Below are 7,444 nucleotides of genomic sequence, written 5' to 3'. Positions count from 1 at the left end.
GAGATTGGTCAATTCGACCAACCTCTTAACCACCAATAAAAAAAAATCGAAATAAACCTAAATTACCATTTTTTCTTTCTAGAATGACTTCAAATTGTAATATGAAACTACATTAGTTTACCCTAAGTAGCACTAGTTTCCGTAACATTATACATCCATTTATAATTAAATTTTATTGTTTTATTGCCCTTTGAACCATGTCCAAATACTTTCAGCACCATAAAAAGTTGTAAATCACTATGAGAACGTGCAAGTCACGTTACGCTATCGAATTACATTACCCACGAGCTGCTCGCATGCATGCCTCATGAACCAATTATATTCTTATTACTTATTTTAAATAATCTACTTTAAATAACTTAAAAGGATAATATCTTTATTAATAATAGTAAATAAAGAATAAATATGAAAAACAAGAAATAAAATACTATACTAATCTTCTTTTTTCTTGCCATTAGGTTTTAAAGAGAGTTAACCCTAACTTTTTATAGTACTAATAGTAATGCATTTAATAATTTGTATTTAATTAAATAATGCACCAAAGAACATGCAAAAAGTAGACAATTTTTCTGGCTTTCTAACTATGGGACAAGAGCCATTACAAATTCATCTAAGCTAACCATTAACTATCCCATGGAAACTAATCTTGTATTTTGAGTGAAATTAACGATATTCTGTTCAGAACACAATGTTATACAATAAGTCATTTGATAGATGAAAATCTTGACTTTCTATTGGTTATAGGTAATATATAATGAAATACAAGAGAGAACTATCAACGAATTGTGAAAGGGAGGATGTAGCAGGAGGGGGGTCTGATTTTCTATTCGCTAACTCTGTAACCAAACAAAATTGAAGACTATAAACGTTATGGTTTGTTTGAGCAATAACTTCATACATTTTTGAGGGGTGATGGATAAAATAGGAATGATGACATGCTAAAACAAAATGTGTCATGTGGATCACACTAGTGGAAATTCAGGATTTGTTTTAATATTTCCTTGTGCAATTAAGAACTTAAAACTTGTATACTATTAAAATATGGATTATTAACTAAGATTTTATGCTATTATAATTGGTATAACATAAACAAAAAGTAGGATAATAAAACTTTGAATGTGAGACACTAAAACCTTGTGTCATGTGCAGTAAAGGATACCCAGAGCAATTGGGTTAATTAAATAATGCACCTAAGAACACAGAGTAATAACACATAAAAAGTATACAATGTTCTATAACTATAATAATTTTTCTGGCCTTCTAACTATGTAATAAGAGCCACTAAAAATCCAGCTAAGCTTGTCAATGTGTTTCCCATGAAAATCAAGTTTGAACTGGTAGCAACATGGACAATCTCTGTATTGGAAACAATGCAATATAATACATCAATTGATAGATTAACACTTTGGCTTTCTAGTGTTTAAAAATAACATAGTATTAATTCTCAGACAGACCTATTGGAATTTTTTAAAATTACAATAAAAATGAAAAACAACATTTTATATTTACACAAAAACTTTATTGAAGCCATATGGCTTCCATTTTAAAATAGAAATATCACTCTACACTATTGGAAATTTGTGAAAGAGAGAATGTGATAGATGCTTGTGGCAAGATGGGTCCGATTTTCTAGTTTATGGCTCTGTAACCATTCAAGGCAATAAAAATTATGTCAATAAGTTTGGTATCAAATTGTAGGTTATAATTCAAATTTTTGTATTATACATTAGTTAATGTCTAAATTTAAAAGTAAATATTAAAAATACACATCTAAATATCGATTTTTGTGTGTCACATGGTATGTTGAATACAGCATTAGTTCAAATTAGATGTTTGTGATGTCCAAATACAAAGTCTATGATTTATTATAAATTAGGAACTCAAATTACTGACATTAACAAGCTATAATATAAAATAAGAACTTCCTATCTTTTGTTTTTGCTGAGATATCGCTAGATTTAGTAAATTAAACACAGTGTCCTCACCCACATCTTTCCATTTTTGGAAACACTTGCTTAAGTACACCTTCTTCTGTCTATGATGTGTTAATAACCAAACAAAAGCTCATAATGTCCCCGATTGGCTTTCTCAGCCTCGTTGAAATATTCAGGCATTAAACTTGTACTTTTGATGGTAGATTCCAAGTGTTAAGGTAAGACTTTAATGAGCTCGAAAAAAACTTATTTGTAAGTTGTAATAATGTATATACATATATAATATATTGTTACAACAGCAGAAGTCATGAGACACTAGTAACACGTCATGAGCTTCTAGAAAATTCATGACCCTTCGTGAAGCCTCGAGTGTTTACTAGATGTGCGGTATTCTTGTATATAAGATCGCCAAGAAGTGACAGCAACAATGGAATTGAATTGCAGACAGAGATAGAGACGACCTATTGAGTCAAGCGCGTGAATCGTTCATTCGTTGTGAATTATAGCGCTTGTTTAAGTTATAGCGTGACTGTGAAAATCAAGTGTATTGCAAAGTTGTATTGAGAAAGAATAAACTAGTTTTATTTAAGAAAGGACTTGTATCGCTAAAGTTCCTTCGGAAAGAATTTCTACGGAAAATTAACAAACGAACAGAGACGTAACAATATTATAACTGAAATGTGATTGTATTTTACAAAATACTAGTGCACTAAAACACAGCCACGACAGATCACTTTGTAAAGGCCAGTTTTATACTCTTGGATACAGTGACACGAGTGCATGTGCAGCACATCATTGCAACTTCTGTATTGTTAACCAGGCATGGCTGAAACGCCATTATAATAAAAATAATAAATATATATAAAAATGTATAATGTTGTGAGATTTAAGCTATTTAGTCTAAACATTTATGTTTTTGTGTTATAATATGTAGTCATTCTAGAATAGAAAAGGCATAATTTATATTTATTCCCTAATTTTTTTAACGTGGTTATGAGATCAGTCAAATAGACCAAACCCATACAATGAAATCTACTTTGCATGTTGGATAGGCAAACATGAAAAAAAGAAAAAAAGGCACGAGAAAAACATTGCTTTACAAACCTTAAGACTTAATAAAAAATTTTTGACATTTTGCATATGAAAGCATTGTATTGTTTACTGATAATCTGCCAAATTTTGTTAACATACACTTACATACAAATATAAAATTTATAGCATGAAAACTATAACAAGCACAAAATGGTTACGAGGTCTGTCCCAGGGACCGAGCCCATCAAGTTTATGTTTGATTTTGCCCATACTTTTGTCTATCGTGCTGATAAAATCATGGTATCAGCAGTGTGCATTGCATTCAATTGCTGTAATCATATCTCATACCAGCTCAGGGCATCTTTCTTTTCAACAACTCTAATGTGGACACATTTGAATGTGACTGTAGAAATGATAGTAAGAAATTACATGTACGCTATTGTGTGTACCATACTTAAATACAATTTTTATTTGATCTTTCTAACAAGCTTATTTTAACAAATATTCTTGTATGTGGTTTCACAACATGAAGTACTACTTTACTAATACTACTAGTGAATGTATATCAAAGTACAGTATAGGAAATTTGTATAACACCCATCTGATCTTTGCTATATACCGTAACAAGACTTTACCAAAGGAAACAGATGACATAAATTACAAAGAAAGTGACTTACAGCAATTAAAAGATTAGTCTAAGTCACATTTTTCTCATTATAACTGTCCAAAGGCAAGATTTAGTTTGGAATTTGAAACTCAAGCTCTCTTACATATCCAAACTCCTGCTGAATTTTCAGTGTATATGTTATTGAAGTGTCCTACATACTTGCCCATCCTTTTTTTGATGGGAGTGTTTAGTGTCTTCACAACCAATATGGTGATTATTTGTTTTCACATGCAGTTTAAGTTTCATATATATATATATATATATCTAGGGCTCTTACATCAGTTAAAGAAAATTTAGTTTAGTTACTAATAAGAGAAAGCCTGTTGAGCAGTAAAGAGCCTATTGTCTCCTGTTCTCCAAATATCTGAGCATTCTAATCATGACTTGTATAAAATGTTATGGAAAGTTTTCAGTGTATAACTTAATTGTAGCTTAACATTACCACATAGCTAATAGTTTTGTAATTTGGTAACAATGTGGAAATCCAGTGTTAGCTTTTTTTTACATCGTACTCCTGACTTGTAATAAACTGTATAAAATATATTTATTTATTTATTTACAAAGTTTGTTTATGCATTTATCCTCCTTACAATTTACACTTTCATTCCTAAGTACTTAGTAATTGTGGTTATTACTGATGCTCCTCTTTTGTGTGTCTTGATTTGTAACTTTTGTATAAGTATGTAATTTAATTTTCTGATTTTATAACTTTTGTGCAAAATAGCATTATTTCATATTAGTCTTGTTTTCATTTATATACAAAAAGATGCAAGGGTCTGAAATACAGAGTAAAGATAGTAAGGAGAAGAAAAAATACAATAACAGTATTACAAATAGCCTAAATACCGTAGTACAAATAGTGCATATAAATGTCACAAACTCATCTTTCTTTAATAGTGAATTATATTTTTTATCATGAACTAAATATGAAATAACCTCACTTATTTTATCTAGTTCTGTTGGTTCAAGTAGAAAATATAAAAATCACAAGCTCTTTCAGTTAAAAGCACTAAGCCTAATTCACTTGTAAACACCTTGAGCTTGCACATCAATAAATCTTAACCCTAAAACTCATGAATCAGCTTTTGTTCCTATAAACATTTATTTTGAGCTAATATTGCAATATAATGATTAAAATAAATAGTTAAACTATATAATACCTTTTTAGTGCTATAAAATGACAACAAAGTCATGCACCTACTATACAAATATTTTCCCAAGTAAGCGTTTCAAGACATCTAACAAAAGACAAATACCCTAAGCCAACTGTAGCTTCAAAGTTAAGTGTCAATTATTAGAATAAGCACAACCCACTTTCAAAATACAGCACAGAATGTTTCATCAAGTGTTTTGCTTATCACCTATGATTTACCAAGTGAGGTTGTACCGAAACTGATGCCTTAAAATTAGGATTGGTTTAAAATTTTATAACTGATGTTGAACTGTTCAGAAGCTGTTTTATGAAGAAAAACACCAGAGAAAGGTTTTAAATACCAATAATAAATGGCAGGACAAGCTCTAAACTACAAAGGAAATTTTGAAAAAAACCTTAGAGGGCACTTTTAAAAGTCTAAAACACATTGTGTTTTTTTTTGTTAAATATCTATTTAAACTTAATTATATAAAACAATTTTGAAGAAAAATAAAATATTGTATTATTATTTAAAAGAATAAAATATGAAATACAAGTTCAAATAACTTCTTTAAAAAATTTTCATTTCACTGGTGCATGAAATAGTCATCTTCCTGTTAGGGTTAATGAAATTGTGTGGTCATATAAGTATCTTTAGAAAGGTATAAATGTAATAAATGTTGGATTGTAAACTAAAAACTTTGCACATTGTATTTTTGTTTAACTTGTGAACTGTATGAATAGTACTAGTACATATTGTAGGCATCAAATACAGCATCTTGCTAAATTTTGTTCAAAAATCCTTCTTCCTTAACTTCATTGGATAGTCTGTATAAAAAATAATTTTACCAGACCATTTTTAACTCCATATCCACACCTGCCCATCTCACCTGATCACCCAATATTCAAACCTGAAGATTTCATTGAGGCAATACAAGCCACTGATTTCATTATATAATAAATAGTTATTTTAAGACATTCTAAACTATAATTTATTGCAGAAAACTGGACATTTCTAACAGGTGGTTTTGATACTTCTGTATTAAACATCACATTATTCTTGTTACATAGATAACTAATAATGGGACCCAATAAGCTTGAACTGGTAGAACTGTCTTCTATATGGTGATATTGACAGATGGATTTCATTCTGGGGCCAGTACAATTTTAATTAAACCTGTCCACTGGATGAACTGGTTTCAAAATTTTGTTTAAGCTCTGATATTAAAGAGAAAAATCTAGGTATGTGGACTATTTTTTTAATCATCCCAACAAGTGGTTTCTATGACCCATTGAAGGAGCACAAATGAAAGTATTCAATACAATGTCCTAAACGATGAGATAAAGCAGTAGTTTTATATTGAATATATTAACTTTAATATTAACCTTTAGGACTGTGTTTATACAATTTCTTTAAAGAAGTTGTATCCACTTTAGGGAAAATATTACAACAATTTTACAACTGATCTGTCTGAATATTTACCCAACTTCTACAGTACTATTTCATAACTATACAGATTGTAATGCAAATACATATACTGTTGATGAATTACAAATCAATAACTGTAATCACAGATTATGAAAACAGGATGCAAGAGGAAATACTTAAAATACTTACAATTTTTGCCAAAGCAGACGATTCTCTTCAGTTAGTACAATTCTAAATTAAACATGCATTGTCAGTACTAAACCATCACAAATGGTTATCAAACAGACATCACAGCAGGCAGAACTATCCTACAAAAGTGTAAATATAAAAATAATAAGGTACAAGCAACGTATAAATTTAAACCTTACACGTACCTAACATGTGATGCAATTTATTTATCACTATGCATAATTATTTACCTTTGTAACTGTGTTAATGAATGGAGTTGTCAGTTCCAAAAAACCTGACAGAATACAAATATAAAAACAATAAAACTATCATCAACATGCATATTGTTTTCTCTGTGAGAGTACTTATAACTACCTAATGCTCTTCTTCAGATGACAGCAAACATTGTTTTTTATTTTACATTCTAAATGACACCTTAATACAATGACATTAAAAAAATAAAAATTTAAAGAAAATCTGTAAATAAAAACACCTTTGAAGAAACTTTATTTGCTGTTATAAATGATTGTGCTAAAGTCTTTCTTATTCCATTTCTACTGAAATATGAACAAACACAGTAATTTCAATGAAAAAAATGTAAACAACATTTATAATGGATAAATACTGTTTCCTCTTGTGATATTAAAAACTGTCCCAAAAATTATAGACCTATTAGTCTTACATCAATATTGGGAAAAGTTTCTGAAAGTCTAATAAAAGATACTTTCCAAAGTCATTTAACAAAGTTTAAAATTTTGTTGTGTATTCAGCATAGTTTTAGTCAGGGTAAAATCTTTGGACATTCTTTGAAGGGATTACTACTTATGTACATTTGGTGTATCTGGATTTTCAGAAAGCCTATGACAAGGTGCCACATAAAAGGCTTGTAAAAACTTATCTCTGTAACTGGATAGAAGAGCGGCTGGATGGAAGAAAGAAGATGATTGTTATAAATGGAGCTCAGTCAAACTGGATTAATGTCAGGGCTCAGTCTTAGGATCTTTGCTCTTTTTGATTTACATCAATGGCATAGAAGAAGGAATGGTCAATAAATTACTTAAATTTGCTGATGATATTAAGGT

At 29.7% G+C, this 7,444-nt stretch overlaps 1 pseudogene; it reads right to left on the bottom strand.

Annotated features, from left to right (window-relative positions):
* Window positions 1–7,444, bottom strand: part of LOC106457920 — a 119,963-nt pseudogene that overhangs the window by 52,486 nt on the left and 60,033 nt on the right.

The sequence above is a fragment of the Limulus polyphemus genome, unplaced genomic scaffold (assembly GCF_000517525.1).
Source record: "Limulus polyphemus unplaced genomic scaffold, Limulus_polyphemus-2.1.2 Scaffold392, whole genome shotgun sequence".
Lineage (NCBI taxonomy): Eukaryota > Metazoa > Arthropoda > Merostomata > Xiphosura > Limulidae > Limulus > Limulus polyphemus.
This window is presented reverse-complemented; position numbering and strand designations above follow the sequence as displayed.